Source organism: Natator depressus, chromosome 4 (assembly GCF_965152275.1).
Source record: "Natator depressus isolate rNatDep1 chromosome 4, rNatDep2.hap1, whole genome shotgun sequence".
Taxonomy (NCBI): Eukaryota; Metazoa; Chordata; order Testudines; family Cheloniidae; genus Natator; species Natator depressus.
Window position 1 is genome coordinate 135,291,687 of NC_134237.1, and position 16,847 is coordinate 135,308,533.

General features: G+C 47.4%; 1 long non-coding RNA gene across 1 annotated transcript in view; it reads right to left on the reverse strand.

Moving 5' to 3' along the window:
- LOC141986020 (uncharacterized) overlaps positions 1-14,687 on the reverse strand; it is a 41,847-nt gene extending 27,160 nt beyond the window's left edge. The window contains exon 1 of the long non-coding RNA XR_012639105.1: positions 14,580-14,687. This is a non-coding gene — a long non-coding RNA (uncharacterized LOC141986020). The remainder of the gene's footprint in view (positions 1-14,579) is intronic.
- Between the last annotated feature and the right edge of the window lie 2,160 nt (positions 14,688-16,847).

A 16,847-nucleotide genomic window follows, 5' to 3' on the forward strand; every position in this document is an offset into this window, starting at 1 on the left:
TCAGTGCTAACTTTGATAGTCATTTCATTTTCGGCCACTTAGCTGGCAGCGTTTCGCATCAACCAGAGCATCAATATTAGGTTTGATATCCTGAGACAAAACCAGTCTTGTACCACATTCCACACTAAGGGTATGTCTACACTACCCGCCGGATCAGTGGGCAGCGATCGATCCAGCAGGGGTCAATTTATCGCGTTTAGTCTAGACACGATAAATCGACCCTCCGAGCGCTCTCCCGTCGACGCCTGTACTCCACCGCCACGAGAGATGCAGGCGGAGTTCATGGGGGAGCGGCAGCAGTCGACTCACCTCAGTGAAGACACCGCGGTGAGTAGGTCTAAGTACGTCAACTTCAGCGACGTTATTCACGCAGCTGAAGTTGCGTAACTTCGATCGATCCCCACCCCCCCCAGTGTAAACCAGGGCTAAGAGAATGTTAAGACTCCACAGTTAAGCACACGTGCCAGAATTAGGGTTGCACACACAACGTTTTCTCTGCCCCTTTGAGACTATGTGTTATCATGTAATCTTTTAATGAGAGGATCACGTACGGTTTCTCATATAATATATACGTTTTTTTCTACACCCTTAAATTGTTTAGTATGTTACAGTGATTTTTCTTCTGACTTTTATTGTGTTGTCACAGTAGCCCAATATACGCTTACTAGCAAAGGACTTGCCACTTAGCCACTCAAGTGTATGGTAAGTATGAGTGAGAGTGGGCAAATGGGTGTGGTGATGGGAAGCTGTGTTGATTTGTGCCTGGGTTGTGTTGTGCTGGGAGATTTTGGTTGATTTGTGTTGGTGCAAATAAGGGGTGTGTGCTGGGACGGGGGGCTATCTATACTCAGACTTGCTGGTTGTGTTGTTGTGTACATGGTTGTGTTGATATGTGAGGTGGCAGCTAGGCACAAGGGTGTGGCAGTAGAGCCAAATAATCCACCATCTGTGAAGTCTCCCTCATACAACCCAATGAAACAGTAGCATGCAAACTAGCTGTTGAGAAAGGGTGGTGATTAGTTGAGTTCTCTCTGATATCACCACTGTGGTCTAGTACTCTTGGCACAGCACAGATGCGCACCTTTCTGTAGTTGTACACCAATTCTCAAGTCAAAATAGCTGAGAACTTCAAAATTGGTTGGTAACAGACTGCAAAACCCCCACTCTACCCCTTCCATGAGGCCCCGTCCCTGCCCTGCCTCTTCCCACCCCTTCCCTGCCCCCATTCCAATCCCTTCCCCAAAGTCCCCACCCCAACTCCGCCCCCTCCCTGCCCCTATTCCAACCCCTTCCCCAAATCCCCGCCCCGCTTCCTCCCCTGAGCGTGCCTTGTCCCCACTCCTCCCCGCTCCCTTCTGGAAAGTCCTAAGCGCCGCCAAACAGCTGTTTGGCTGCAGGAAGCACTGGGAGGTAGGTGGAGGAGCAGGGATATGCGGCACGCTGGAGCGAAGGGGCAGGGGGTGAGGGGAGCTTGGCTGCCGGTGGGTGCCCAGCACCCACTAATTTTTCCCTACGGGTGCTCCAGCTCCACAGCACCCACAGAGTCAGCGCTTATGGTGGGCCGCAGGAAATAACTCCATGGGCTACATGTGGCCCGCGGGCTGCATGTTTGAGACCCCTGCTCTTGAGCCATTGCAGGAGAGCTTGACACAAAACACATGTATTGAACACTTCTGCCTTTTCTGCATTATTACTGATAACGCTTCCATTTCTCTCTAGTGATGGACCAGCACATTGTTAGGATTCTTTTTGTTCCTAAGATAGTTTAAAAACTCCTTATTGTCTTAAATTCTGCTGGCCACAGATTTCTCCTTGTGTCCCTTTACTTCCCTTATCAATTGTCTGCAATTCCTAGTGTAACCCCTTGGGGTTTAGAGAGCATGGCCCCTTTAAATCTTTTTCCTAAGGGGGGAGGGGGAGAGTGAGAGAAAGGGGGGAAACTCCAAGTGGGGCACTGGAGCTGGAGGGAGAGAGAAGGGCTTCAGCAAGCAGACCCTCACAAAGTGAAGCAGCAGAGAACCTGCCTGAAGCCTGGGAAGGACAGAGCGGCCGATCGGGGACATGCCAGGACAGGAGCCAGGAGGAGCACTGTGCCAGGGGGAATCGCACGAGAAGGACAGGCCGGAGCTGGACCCAGGATCACTGCTGCCCAGAGCTGCATGGGGCTGTGAGTCCTGGGGCTTGTGACTCTGCATTGGGAATAAGGAGGGAGGCTGTAGCTAGTTAAGTGGGGAGGTGGTTGCTCTGTGTGGCTTTGCAGAGAGCGGCAGAAGAGGGCACTGGAGGGGTTTGTTGGGGAAAGTTCACTGGCGCCAAAGATGACCAGGAGCACCCAAGACTCAGCACTGGACTGGACCTTTGCTCAGGCTTCCTGAACTCTGTGTGCAGACACATTGCTCGGTGTCTGCCCTTTCAGACTGTGCTACCACTGGGCCGGTGGGGCCTTGATTTGGATGCAACCCTGTTCTACTGCTCCCCCTACATTTCCCCTTGTTGTTTTTCTCCTCTGATCCCTTTGTAAATAAATATTTCCCTTTCTTATATCCATTGTACTTTTCCGGTGGGTGTGTGTGTTCACTCTGGGGGGTTTGGAGCAGGTGCCCCTGGGGCAGAAGGGATTTTTCCTGCTGCATTCCTGCGCGCGCCTTCTCTTGGCAAGAGCTGCCTGCAGGAGCAGACTCCATCTTGGCCACGAGGGCGCTAAAGTTACACTAGCTTCTGATTGATATTCATTACTATCAATTTCTCCTTTCTTCCATTTGTCATATACTATTTTATTTCTTATAGCTGCCTTCAGTTCCCTTCTAAACCAGATTGGTTTACTAATACAGCCTTCTGCCTCAAATGTGGCTTTTTTGGCAACTAGTAAAGTGGTGTTAATTCCAATTCACATATTTCTGATTAAATTCTTCCTCCCAGTTGATCTGGCTCTTAATTGTTTTCAGCTTTGTTACGCTGGCCCTTTTAAAGCATCAAGTACATAGATCACTCGTCTGGACTGTATTGTGTTTGCACAAATGTGATCAAGTCACGATCACTTGCATCTAAGCTATCATTAACTTTTTAGTTTGTGATCAGTCCCTCTTTATCTGCTGAGACAAGGTCTAAGAAAGAGCCTCTCATTGGCAATTCTATCTCCCATTCCTGAGCCACCCAGTCCCCTGTCCTTCAGCCCCTTTGAAATGGGTGCTTTCTCTTTTCGCCTGATTGATGCATGGCAGATGTTCCTGTTACCCACAATGCAATTGGTGTGCTGTCACTTAACCACAGCAGTAACTTATTCAAAGGGGAGGGAGATTCTGCCTAAATGCATGATCCCATTAACATAAAATCACCAGTAAATAAAAGCCCAGCAGACAAAAGAAAAGCATGCAATCAAAAAGCCTGAGCCAGGCTCACTCGGGTGAATCACAGGGCTCATGATAGTCCGTCAGACACACAATAAAATGTCATACCATGACAAAGCCTCAGTGTCTTGCCATAAATCCTTTCCCTGATTGTTCCTGTCTCCTGCCTTTCTAAAAGCCACTGAACATTTCAGACCCTTCTGTAGTGCTCCCTTTGCCCTACTGCCCGTGGGAATGGAGCCAGAGCTCTCGGAAGGAGGAGGGCCAGGGGGGTCACTTATCCCATCTGGGTCAGGTTCAGGGTCTTCGCAGAGCTCAGGGTTCAGAGCCAGCAGAAACAGTAGTCATGGGGTTTGGAACAGCAGAGACCAGCTGGGCCTGCAGGATTTCTGGGCCAGAACCTTGTATAACTGCTCGTGTGTGATTTCAGCCATGGCTGAACTAGATGCAGAACTTCTGAATTCCTACCAGGAGGAAAACTCTAGCTGAGGATTCAGATCCAGCCACCCCTGAAGTTAGGAGGGGCTTAGTTCAGACTCATCTCTAAGGCCCTGGCTCAGCGAAGTACCTAAGCATGCACTTAAGTGTTTTTCTGACTAGGGGAGGATTTAAGCCCATGCTTTGCTGAATCAGGGCCCACACTGAGCGGGCTCAATCCTGCAAGGTGCAGAGCTGAGTTAGCTCAACACCTGGAAGCGGCAGGTCGGGGGTTAGGTGCACAGTGTGCTTCTTGTCCGAATTCAGCTCTGCTGTGAAGACTTTCAGAGTTCAGCTGCCAGAGTGAGATTCAACTACACGAAACATCCTGGCGGCTTTGGGAATTCTCCATTAGCCTGTCACCGAGGCTAAATTCTGCTCCCAGTTACACTGGTGTAAATCTGGAATAACATCTCTTCATCAGCACCGTTACTGTGGAATTACACCTGTGTAAGCGAGAGCAGAATTTGACCTGATGGCCATGAACCATACAGAGCAGAACTTGTCCTGAAGAGCTTCATCCAAATCCCATTAGTTTCAATGGCCAGCGGGTCAGGCTCATAGACTGTGTGCTATTTGGGGCAGATAACTTTCCTTCTATCTATTATATTTATGCCGACTCATCACTATAGTGCCTTTTTCTAGATCCAGAGCGCCCCTGGGCCTCAGGACACAAATGGGAACGAATTAACAGGTAAAGCTCGGATCTCGCTGGAGGTGGAGATGAAGCAACTCAGGCCAGTGGCTTATGGCTGGCCACACAGAAGAGCCAGAACATTAGCAACAGCAAGCGATTGGGATGAATGACTTGTACAGCTGCAATGTACGGAGATACGTCACGAGGACACCCCTCCACTGTCCATCATAAAACATTTTCCTCTAAGAAGACGGAGCTGTGTGTCTGGGGAGGACTTCTCAGCTGATTACAATTCAAAACCGCGCTGCCCGGGCTGTAGAAAAATCACCCTGCCGTCCAGGGATCATTTCTAGTGAGCGCTTAAAATTTCATCTCAGCTGATTGCTTATCACTACGTGCATTCGCATTTCTCTTTACTCTGGAGGGACAGAGGGCTGCCCTTGCCGTGTTCGTGGGTTGCTGATTAATGCCCATCTTTATAGACCCAGCACCCCTTTGTGTTTTGTCCCACATTTCAGCTCAGATAAATACATCCTGGAAAGAATTCTACTTTTAATCATGGGTAAACTGCAGCCAACCCCCCTGCACCACAATCTGTCCAAAAGGGGGGTCCAATCCTCCTCCTCCTGATGTCAGTGGCAACACACACATTAGCAACATAGGAATTTCCATCCCGTATCAGACCCACGGACCATCTAGTCCCATGGCCTGTCTTCAACAATGGCCAGCACCAGAGGCTTCAGAGGAACGTGCACAAAAACCCCGCAACAGGCAGTTATGGGGTAACCTGCCCCCCAGCGAAAGTTTCAAAGACTGAATGGCACAGAGGGTGAGACCCTCTGCACCTAATCTGCAGTAGTTTTGTTGGCCAGTGGGTGTAGTGTCCCCTGGAAAATTGGGGGTGGGAGGGGTGAGTGAGTTAACCCCCTGGAATGAAAGTTTGTTCAAAACGCAGAGGCTACGTCCATGCTAGGGGTGTGATTCCCTTCTTGCCTAGCCAGACTCATGCTAGCTCTCATCTGTGCTAGCATGCTAAAAATAGCAACGTAGCTGCAGTACTTCGGGCCACCCCAAATATGTACCCACAAGGTTCAGGCGGGGTTGTGCTTCGGGCAGCTAGCAAGATGCCACCCCTGCGCATGCTACCACGGCTTCGCTACTGTTTTTAGCGCACGAGCTCAGAGGAGAGCTAGCCCAAGTAGGTCTGGGTGAGCTGAGGATCGCACTCCTAGTGTGTAGCGTAGACATTGCGATCATCAAGCCAGAAGAGACCGTTGTGGTCATCTAATCTGATCTCCTGTAATCACAGGCCATGTGACTTCCCTGTAGTCATTCTTGCTGTGGTTGAACCCAGAACTTGTCTTTTAGAAAAGCATCCAATCTAGATGTACAAGTGTCCAGTGATGGAGAATCCACCATGGCCCTTCCTCAATTGTTCCAATAGTTAATTACTGGAGCTGGCTGGGAAGTTTCTGTCAGAATGATTCTCCACTGGGAAATGCAGTTTCTGCAACAATCTAAGTTTTCCGTGGGAGAGTTCTGACTGTGCCGAAAATCAAAATGAAATATTTCATATCGGGTCAATCTGACCCAAACCAGGCAGTCTGATTTGTTGAAATGATCTGAAACACATTGTTTCAAGTCATTTCAACATTAACCATGTTTCTTATCACATGCCCGTTGCTTTATGAGAGTTGTAGTTCCAGTCTCCAAACTCCTCTATGCTCGGATGCTATCTGGTGGCTACCCAAGAGCTCAGGGTAGATGAATTAGTGGTTCATTCTGGCCTTGAACTCTGTGATCACCTGTCAGGGTCTGCAGCAGAGTTAGTCCTCAGACAGCCTCAGCTGTACAGCCAGCCTTACAGCAAGCTGCCTGATTAGCCATGCCACCTGCCTGGCTGGAAGGGCCAGCAGGCTGGCTCTTAAGCCAGCATTAATAGCCACTTGCTAGCTGCCCAAGCCCACCCCTGTGCCTGCTCCTGGGTTACTTTGTTCCTGCTGCTCCTGCTTTGCAATCAGTCCTGCCTCTGTCCTGCCCCTTCCCTGAACCCCTCTGTGCCTGATACCCTGCCTGACCTGTGGTTTTGGCTGAGTGCTGACTCAGGCTCTGACCCTAGTCCTTGGTTCCTGATGCCTGCTCCAACCCCTAGGTCGGGCACCTACTCTGACCACTAGGCTAGACCGCCCTCGCTCCGGGCGGCTGACACTACCTCTCCCACCAAGCTGCGTGGCACAGCATGGGAGTCGCCCGGAGCGATGTGCATTATGGAAGATGTAGCCCGGCCACGGAGCCTGGCCTAGAGAATGAAGCTCTCAAAATACAACTCCAATTTGGGATGCAAGCAAATGTTGAAATGTCAGCATTTCCCAGAGGATGGACATTTTTTAAGTTCTCTCAGCTCTATAAATTGCCCGCCCTGTTAAAAAATGGGTGTATTATTTCCAGTCTGAATTTGTCTAGCTTCAACTTCCAGGATTTTTGGTTGTATTTTTGTCTGCTAAATTGAACTGTTGTGATAATTCGGCCGACAAATGTAGCTAATTGTGAGCCCAACTGAGAGAAGTGAGTGAAAGTTCATCAAGTGTCACAATAACCTGTAGCAACAAATGTTGTTGGGAAAAGTTGCAAACGGGAGAGAAAGACTGAATCGGTCCAAACAAAAAGGCTTGCTGTATAATTCAAGAACTGTATTGAGATCATGCCTGGTTAACAAGAGATGTGTGGGACTGGGAAACAGTGGACCAAAACCAGTGTGTCAGAGATTGGAGTTAATTGGTGGACAAAATAAATGAGGGAATGGGCTATTCTACTGTGACATTAAGAGCAGCCAAAGGCAGAGAGCAAGGGGCATCTGATATGTGGTAATGAACTGCAGCTGGCTTAACCCGTTCATGTGTATTCCACTTCTTCAATGTCATGAAATGTATCTAAGTGCCATGCTAGGTGTCAGTGAAAAGCTCCTGATTCACAGGTTATTAACATCATCACGTAATGTGGGTGCAAGCAAATGATGCAAAGCTATGGACATAAACTGAAATTATAATTTTTAAAATGTGTTTGCCAGCCAACATGGAGTTAGCCCACTCTAAACAAAGGAATGTGGTTTCTCCACCTGGAGTTACTTCCGAAGTATTTTGAAAGACCATGAGAATGTATTGACATCACATAAGCAGAGCCATCAAGCTAACAAGGGGTGGAGACAAACCACACACTATCATGGCAGGGGAGGAGACCAACGCAGGAACCAAACCCTGCAACAAACCCCGGTGTCAACTCTGTCCACATATCTATTCAAAGGACGCCATCATAGGACCTAACCACATCAGCCACGCCATCAGGGGCTCGTTCACCTGCACATCTACCAATGTGATGACTCACCGGTGCAGCGCCTCCTGCTGGTCGTCTGGGAATTAGCTATTTTCCAGTGTTTGGAGCATCTCCTTCTGGCCGGTGTCTAACCTGCTGCTGGCCCCGTGCCCCTCCCGGACCCCAGTGCTCTTTACCTTGGGTTTCTGCCCCAGCAATAGCCCCATGCTCTTGGTCTCCTCTTCCAGGGGAACCCCCAACCCTCTAAACCCACCTTGCCTCAGTGGCTACTGCCAGTCATCATCTAGCCCCCGCTGACTGGGGCAGACTGCAGTCTGTAATGGCCACTCATCACTGGAAAGGGGGTAGGACCTGCTGCCTTTGCTTATCCCCGGGTTGCCTCTCTGCAGCTCCAGTACCTTTTGTACGCCTTCACCAGGCTGGCGCTCTCCATTCCCTTTGCTTTTCCCCAGCACTGCTCTGCTTCAGGTACCTCGCTTTCAGGCAGCTAGCCCTTCCCACTCCCAGGCTAGAGTGAGACTCCTCCAGCTTCTGGCTCACAGCCCTCTTATAAGGGCCAGCTGGGCCCTGATTGGGCTGGCCAGAGCTGTGGCTGCTTCCCCTCTTTTTCCCAGCTGCAGCCCTCTCCAGGGCTGCTTTCAACCCCTGTTCTGCGGGAGTGGGGCAGCCGCCTCACTACACCATCATGTGCCAGCAATGCCTCTCTGCCATGTACATTGGCCAAACTGGACAGTCTCTACGCAAAAGAATAAATGGACACAAATCATAGAATCATAGAATATCAGGGTTGGAAGAGACCTCAGGAGGTCATCTAGCCCAACCCCCGCTCAAAGCAGGACCAATCCCCAACTAAATCATCCCAGCCAGGGCTTTGTCGAGCCTGATCTTAAAAACTTCAAAGGAAGGAGATTCTACCACCTCCCTAGGTAACCCATTCCAATGCTTCACCACCCTCCTAGTGAAAAAGATTTTCCTAATATCCAACCTAAACCTCCCCCACTGCAACTTGAGACCATTACTCCTTGTTCTGTCACCTGCTACCACTAAGAACAGTCTAGATCCATCCTCTTTGGAACCCCCTTTCAGGTAGTTGAAAGCAGCTATCAAATCCCCCCTCATTCTTCTCTTCCGCAGACTGAACAATCCCAGTTCCCTCAGCCTCTCCTCATAAGTCATGTGTTCCAGACCCCTAATAATTTTTGTTGCCCTCCGCTGGACGCTTTCCAATTTTTTCACATCCTTCTTGTAGTCTGGGGTCCAAAACTGGACACAGTACTCCAGATGAGGCCTCACCAATGTCAAATAGAGGGGAACAATCACGTCCCTCTGACATTAGGAATTATAATGTTCAAAAACCAGTAGGAGAACACTTCAGTCTCCCTGGTCACTCAATAAAAGACCTAAAAGTGGCAATTCTTCAACAAAAAAACTTCAAAAACAGACTCCAACATGAAACTGCAGAACTGGAATTAATTTGCAAACTGGACACCATCAGATTAGGCCTGAATAAAGACTGGGTCATTATAAAACCTAAACCTAATTTCCCCCATACTAATTTCCCCCTCCTGTTACTCACACCTTCTTGTCAACTGTTTGAAATGGGCCACATTCATTACCACTACAAAAGTTATTTTCCCTCCCTTGGTATCCCACTGTTAATTGAATTGTCTTATTAGACCGACCTCACACTTGGTAAAGCAACTCCCATCTTTTCGTGTATTTATACCTGCTCCTGTGTTTTCCACTCCATGCATCTGATGAAGTGGGTTCTAGCCCATGAAAGCTTATACCCAAATACATTTGTTAGTCTCTCAGGTGCCACAAGGACTCCTCGTTGTTTTTGCTGATACAGTCTAACATGGCTACCACTCTGAAACCTGATTCCATGTTGCCTTCCTCACAGCCGGAAATCGCCTTTATCTGGAAGTATCCTTCAGAAGAATCCATTTAGAAGATTCAATGGACTATAAAAGAGAGGGGGACAGAATCCAAAGTTATCTGTCTTTCATTTAAGACAGCTCTTCGACTTTGTGGAATAGACCCTGACCCAGGAGCTCGGTCAGCATCTAGCTGGAATCATGAGGTGAGGATTTTACGTTGAATGCAGTCTAGCTTGTTAAGTTTTAGTCACTAGTAAGTATTTTAATCTTTGTTTCTCTTGCAACCATTTCTGACTTTAATCCATGTAATACCTCTCTCTCTGGAATTAAATAGATTTTGTTTTATTTTTAATCTAGACCAATCCTGTGCTGAGTTTGAACTGAACTGTTTGGTTACTCCAGTTAGGTAACAAACTGTTTGATATTGATTCTTTAAGGGACCAACAAACCTGAACATTCCTCTGATTGTTCCAGGACAGGACGGGACCTTTCAGAATACATGTTTTTGAGGAAACCAAGGGCTGGGGAGAGTGTGGAATCAACTTACTGGTTGCTCACCAAGGCTGGTGGAGATCATTGGAAGTCTATAGTATTGCCTCGGGCTCCTGGATCCAGAGTGTTCTACCAGGGCTGTCCAATACACAGACATACAGTGCATGCTTGTTGCCCACTGTGGGTATCCCAAGCAGAGAACTACAGGAGCAAAGCATGAAGGTACTTAAGGGTTGCAGGGTAAGAGGTGGTCCAACTCTTCACCAATCTGGATTGCACCCCAGAAAGAGACTTCCGCCAATCACTCCCTTTGGGGCTCCATAAAGAAAGAGGAGAGAAAATTTTTCTCTTGGAGCAAGCAAGTGTTGTAAGCAAGACAGGAGAAGTACTTTTTCCACTCTGTTCCATGCTGATGAGGCCTCAGCTGGAGTATCGCATGCAGTTCCAGGCACTACATTTCAGGAAAGATGTGGACAAATTGGAGAAAGTCCAGAGGAGAGCATCAAAAATGATGAAAGGTCTAGAAAACATGACCCGTGACGGAAGATTGAAGAAGACTGGGTTTGTTTAGTCTGGAGAAGAGAAGACTAAGGGTGAACATGATAGGTTAAGTACATAAAATATTATTACAAGGAGGAAAGTGAAAAATTGTTCTCCTTAATCACTGAGGCTAGGACAAGAAGCAATGGGCTTAAATTGCAGCAACGGAGGTTTCGGTTGGACATTAGGAAAAACTTCCTAACTGTCAGGGTGATTAAGCACTGGAATAAATTGCCCAGGGAGGTTGTGGAATCTCCATCATTGGAGGGTTTTCAGAGCAGGGTAGACAAACACCTGTCAGGGATGGTCTAGTTATTACGTAGCCCTGTCTTGAGTGCAGGGGACTGGACTAGATGTCCTATTAAGGCCCCTTCCAGTCCTACACTTCTATCCTTGACAATCATGGCTGCCATCCACACTATCTCCTAGGATCCCAGACCTTCTTTATTCTAATGCTGAGAGATGTCTAGAGACTGGGCTACAGAGAGGAAGCCAAATTACATCACTACCTTCAGCTAAATTCCAGCTACCACCTGGGATGTGTGACTTTGTCTCTCTCACACACACACATATACACACACACTTCCCATTTGTGGGTTCTTTTCCTTCCCCACTTTATTGCTTCTCTTTCCTGTCCCTCTCCTTTTTCCTTCTGCTTAATAAGAGTCTGGCTTAATCAGCCAAACCTGTGTATTTTGCAATACTGATGCAAGCCCTAAACAACCCGATGCCTGTACGAGTTTGTCAGGTCTCGGAGTGGCTGATCAGACCATGCCCTGGACCAGTGTTTTCCCAGCAGTGAGGTTGCAAGTGAGAGTCAATGCCAGAGACAGAAGCTGCATTTTCTATCCCTGCTGTTCTTTTTCCTCCTCTTTTGCGTGTATTTGTCTTGTTTTGTCTTAGAAAATGAGATCAGACTTTAACAGAAACACCACCACCACTAACGCCTTTTCTTCTCCCCAAAAGGACAGTTATTATAATCTTTAATACCATCTAACGACGTCAAGCAGAGAGGGGTGGGGTTTTTCTAATAACTAACTCTCGCCAGCTAGCGGGAAAGAGAACAAAGCGTGTTATGAAAATGCCAGCCTTAGTTAACACTTTACATTTCAAATGCTGTAGCTGTTTTCCCTTCTATTCTGTATCTTTAATAAGAGGACCTTTAATGGCATGTTTCCCCTGGTGCTAAGCAGGTTGGGGTGGCTGCATACCAATCCCTGAACCTTGCGTATCAGTGTTTAACATTGGACAGTGAGTGGGTTATATTAACACCTTTGGTCCATATGTTCCCTCTAAATTAATACAGCAGAACCCTCCGTTAGCAAATTTCTGTTTCCCAAGCAGGTACCATCCGACTGTGAGCAAGTCACATCTTAACCTTCTGTTAGTAGCCAGGAAATCAGCTGGACCCGGACAAACTTGTTAGGGCTTCAGGGAGGGCATTGCGCAGTCTCAGATTTTACAGCCCGAAGGGACCATTATTAACACTTAGGCTGACCTCCTGCCAACCACAGGGCAGAGAATTTGACTAACATGTCAGGACACTGATCACGCCGCTTGCCTGTTTTAGCCTTTCCCCCCACCCTTTGCCTTTTTACACAACATAGATTCTCAATTTAGATTGTAAACTCTTGGGGGCTGAGCCTGCCTCTTATTCTATGTTTGTACAGCGCCTAGCACAATGGACCCTGTGATGGGGTATACAAACCCCACACTGGGATGGAAGGGGCTAAAGGACTATATTCAACCCCACTCCAACCCAGCAAAGCATGCTCCAGCTGGAGACAGGCTTGAAAAGGGAGCATCCCAGCTCAGAAGGGGGAGGGCTGGGGAGGAGCGCAGACCTACCCTGCCGGCTCCTGCCAAAAGGAACTGGCGAAGCCTCTCTGACGGAACAGAATTGTGTGTAGACCCCAGCTTTTCTCCTTATCTGGGACCAGAAGCTGATGGAAGGAAGAAGTGGTCAGAAGCAACCCAGGAAAGGTAGCTTAGCGGGCCCCTCCCAGGGGCCAAACCTTCCTAGGGCCCTGGGTCAGAGCCTGATGGAGTAGGTGAGCCCGGGCTCCCCTACCATTGCCTCATGACCGAGTGGACGATAACCACTAAGCTTCTCGGCTCACCCGAGGACCCCATTTTACAGACCCACATTCTCAGTCAGCCTCATGGCACCACCATAATAAAAAATAATAATTTCGTCCAATAAATTCATGGCATGTGGGTGGGGAATCTCTTCAGATTTGTGCTTGGGACCCGTCAGACCATTACTCCACCACTGGTCTCACATACACATCACTCCACTCCTAGGAGGCACCTGAGTCCCCAAGGAGCCTAAATGCCAGCCATTCGCATGGCATCTCTGTCCCAACCCAAATACTACCCAGAAACCACAGAAGAAGGGATGTCCACATGAGGCTTCAGTCCCTAGACACTGGGGTGACTGCAGCTCTGTACAGAGACAGAATTCTAACTCAGGTGTGCAGAAGCCAGAGATGAGGGTATTCGTGGACCCATCTGAAATCTGGGTGTTCAGTTCATCATTGCTCTGCATCTTGGCCAGTTTTTGACCATAAGGAACAGGGCATCCAATGGAACAATTTCCATATGAGGAGAGATTTAAAAGACTGGGACTGTTCAGTTTAGAAAAGAGATGTCTAAGGGGGGATATCAGAGAGGTCTATAAAATCACGAATGGTGGGGAGAAAGTGAATAGGGAGATGTTGTGATTTACCTCTTCACATAACACAAGAACCAGGGGTCACCTGATTAAATTAATAGGCAGCAGATTTAAAACAAACACAAGGAAGTACTTCTTCACACAACACACAATTCATTGCTAGGGGATGTTGTGAAGGCCAAAAGTATAACTGGGTTCAGAGAAGAATTAGAGAAGTTCCTGGAGAACAGGTCCATCAGTGGCTATTAGCCAAAGTGGTCAGGGATGCAACCTCATTCTCTGGGTGTCCCTAAACCTCTGACTGCCAGAAGCTGGAATGGGATGGATCACTCGATGGTTGTCTGTTCTGTTCATTCCCTCTGAAGCATCTAGCACTGGCCAATGTCGGAAGACAGGACACTGGGCTACATGGACCATTAGTCTGACCCAGGGTGGCCATTCGTATGTTCTTATTGAATTAGGAACATAGGGACCTCCTGGATTACCATGTCCAGTCCACTGCTATCCAGGCAACCACGTCATATAATCTTGTTTATAAATTTATCAAACCAGTTGGCTTGTTTATTGGGCACTGGGCACTCATCCAAACTGACCCTCTGAAGTACCCTAGGGTCGCTCCTCACTCAGGGATATGGAATATCAAGTGTCTCTGGTACCTTATTAATCATACCCAAGAGTCAAATCAAGAAGCACAAAAATACTTAACCCAGGAGATATAAACTGGTGCGCTGTTGTGTTGGATGAAGCTGTGTTATTTTTCTATTGCATCTGACAGCTGGACCAGTGCCAGCCCAGCATGGTTTCATGATGTCTCTCTAAATTGCAGTTTGACAGTGACATGCTCAATCAGTGTTAATTCTATCCACAAGACATTCAGAGCAAGGAGAAAGGTCTCATTCAGCCTGTGAGCGTATTGATCTGAGCATGCAGGATCCTTGGCAGGAATGAAAAAGAGATGGTCTTTATGAGCGTGAAAGAGGCTGCATTGTGTTCGGCGGGAGGAGAGGGAAAAAAGGGTGCTTGTCAATTTCAATGAGCGGTTTCATATGTAAGGAACTATTTACGGCCCTTTCTAATTGCTGTAATATTCCTGCAGCAGCCACAATTCTCTTTCTATTTGCTCTGCTTGCTCTGACCGATCGGCCGCCGAGACAAAGGAAAACAGGAAAGTAAATAATGTAAGAAATGAGAGGAATGCTGACCAATGCCGCTGACTTCTCGATCTGCTGCATGAAGGGATATGCTGCACCCAGTCAAAGCACCGCTCCATCAAGCCTGGCATCCAGCCTCCAGCAATGGACAGCCCAGTACCGAACACTTCCGAGGAGGGCAGTCCCCCTGCCCCGCAGTGCATCCGACCTGTTGTGCGCTACTGCCCACGAGCGTTGGCAGCGATTGTTGTCTTCGCTCCTGCAAATGATCCCTCTTGCTTAAAGCTTCCGGCTGGATTGCCCTTGTTTTAACCTTTGTAAGAAGAAATGTCACTGTTGCTCAGAATGTTCCGCATCACTTTTAAATCCAGCCACTGCATCCGAGTCAACCTCCTGGTCCAATTGTTAGTTTAGACTAATATTCATTACCAATGTGACCCAGTGTTCGTTTAGCAAATCATTTGTCAACCGATCCTACATTCATACTTAGACGGTAAGCTCTTCAGAGCAGGGGCAGTCTTTTCTTTCCTGCATATGCGCAGCACCTGGCACAATGGGGCTGTGATCTAGGATTGCAGACTGTAAGCACTACTGGAATACCCATAATAAATAATAATCCTATCACGCATCTGCACATGGATTCACAGATGTGCACTGAATAGTTCTGGCAAGTCATTTTCAGGATTTGGGTTGTTTCCGAGCTGTCCAGCCTAATTCTTCTTGATTTGTCATTCATGCTTCTCACCTGTGTCACGTGGTCTTGTTTCTGCTCCCTGACTGGATGATTGAAACATTTGACAGGTTTCAGAGTAGAAGCCGTGTTAGTCTGTATCCGCAAAAAGAACAGGAGGACTTGTGGAACCTTAGAGACTAACAAATTTATTAGAGCATAAGCTTTCGTGGGCTATAGCCCACTTCATCGGCTGCACAGAATGGAACATATAGTTATATACACACATACAGATAAGTTGGAAGTTACCATACAAACTGTGAGAGGCTAATTAGTTAAGATGAGCTATTATCAGTCGGAGAAAAAAACTTTTGTAGTGATCATCAAGATGGCCCATTTAGACAGTTGACAAGAAGGTGTGAGGATACTTAAGGAAATAGATTCAATAGGTGTAATGACCCAGCCACTCCCAGTCTCTATTCACACCCAAGTTAATGGTATCTAGTTTGCATATTAATTCAAGCTCAGCAGTTTCTCCTTGGAGTCTGTTTTTGAAGCTTTTCTGTTGCAAAAATGATTCGCAAAAGAATAAAATGGACACAAATCTGACATCAGGAATCATAACATTCAAAAACCGGTAGGAGAACACTTCAACCTCCCTGGCCACTCAGTAAAAGATTTAAGGGTGGCAATTTTGCAACAGAAAAGCTTCAAAAACAGACTCCAAGGAGAAACTGCTGAGCTTGAATTAATCTGCAAACTAGCTACCATTCACTTGGGTTTGAACAGAGACCTTCTTGTCAACTGTCTAAATGGGCCATCTTGATGATCACTACAAAAGTTTTTTTCTCCTGCTGATAATAGCTCATCTTAACTAATTAGCCTCTCACAGTTTGTATGGTAACTTCCAACTTATCTGTATGTGTGTATATAACTATATGTCCCATTCTATGCATCCGATGAAGTGGGCTGTAGCCCACGAAAGCTTATGCTCTAATAAATTTGTTAGTCTCTAAGGTGCCACAAGTCCTCCTTTTCTTTTTGTGAAACATTTGAAACAAGTGGCTAACAAATTTCCAGAATAAATTTTTGGACAAAAAAACCCCATTTGTACTAAACTTCTGGAACACTTTGCGATTCTTGAACACCCAAGTGCTCTGAAATAACAGGTAACATGACCCCGTGCACCCTAGTGACTAAAACTTGGCCTTTTATCCATGGGAAAGTTGCGAGTCCCTTCATCTTTACTCTCCAGCTCTGCTCCGGAGACGGTGAATCCTAGGGGATGACCAAATGCTGATAGGAGTGTAACAACAGTGGTAAAGATAACAAATATACATTTCTTCTTACTGATTAGTGGATAGGGATCAGATTTTCCACAGAACAGATCCAGCAGACTCACAATACTCAGCGGAGTTAATTGAGTACTTGTGTGGGAACAAGTGCTGGGAAGCGACTAGCAGACACTTGACCCATTATATTGAAGAGTGGGGGGCTCCATTTGGTGTTGCACAGCAGTCCAAGAGGAAGGGGAAGGTACCCCAGCACCCACACACAGGAACACTGGTTGGGGTTGGTTCTGATTGACACCCATACCTCCTGACTCATGAGTGGCATCCTGGGTGTATGCTCCTAAGAGGTAGGGTGTG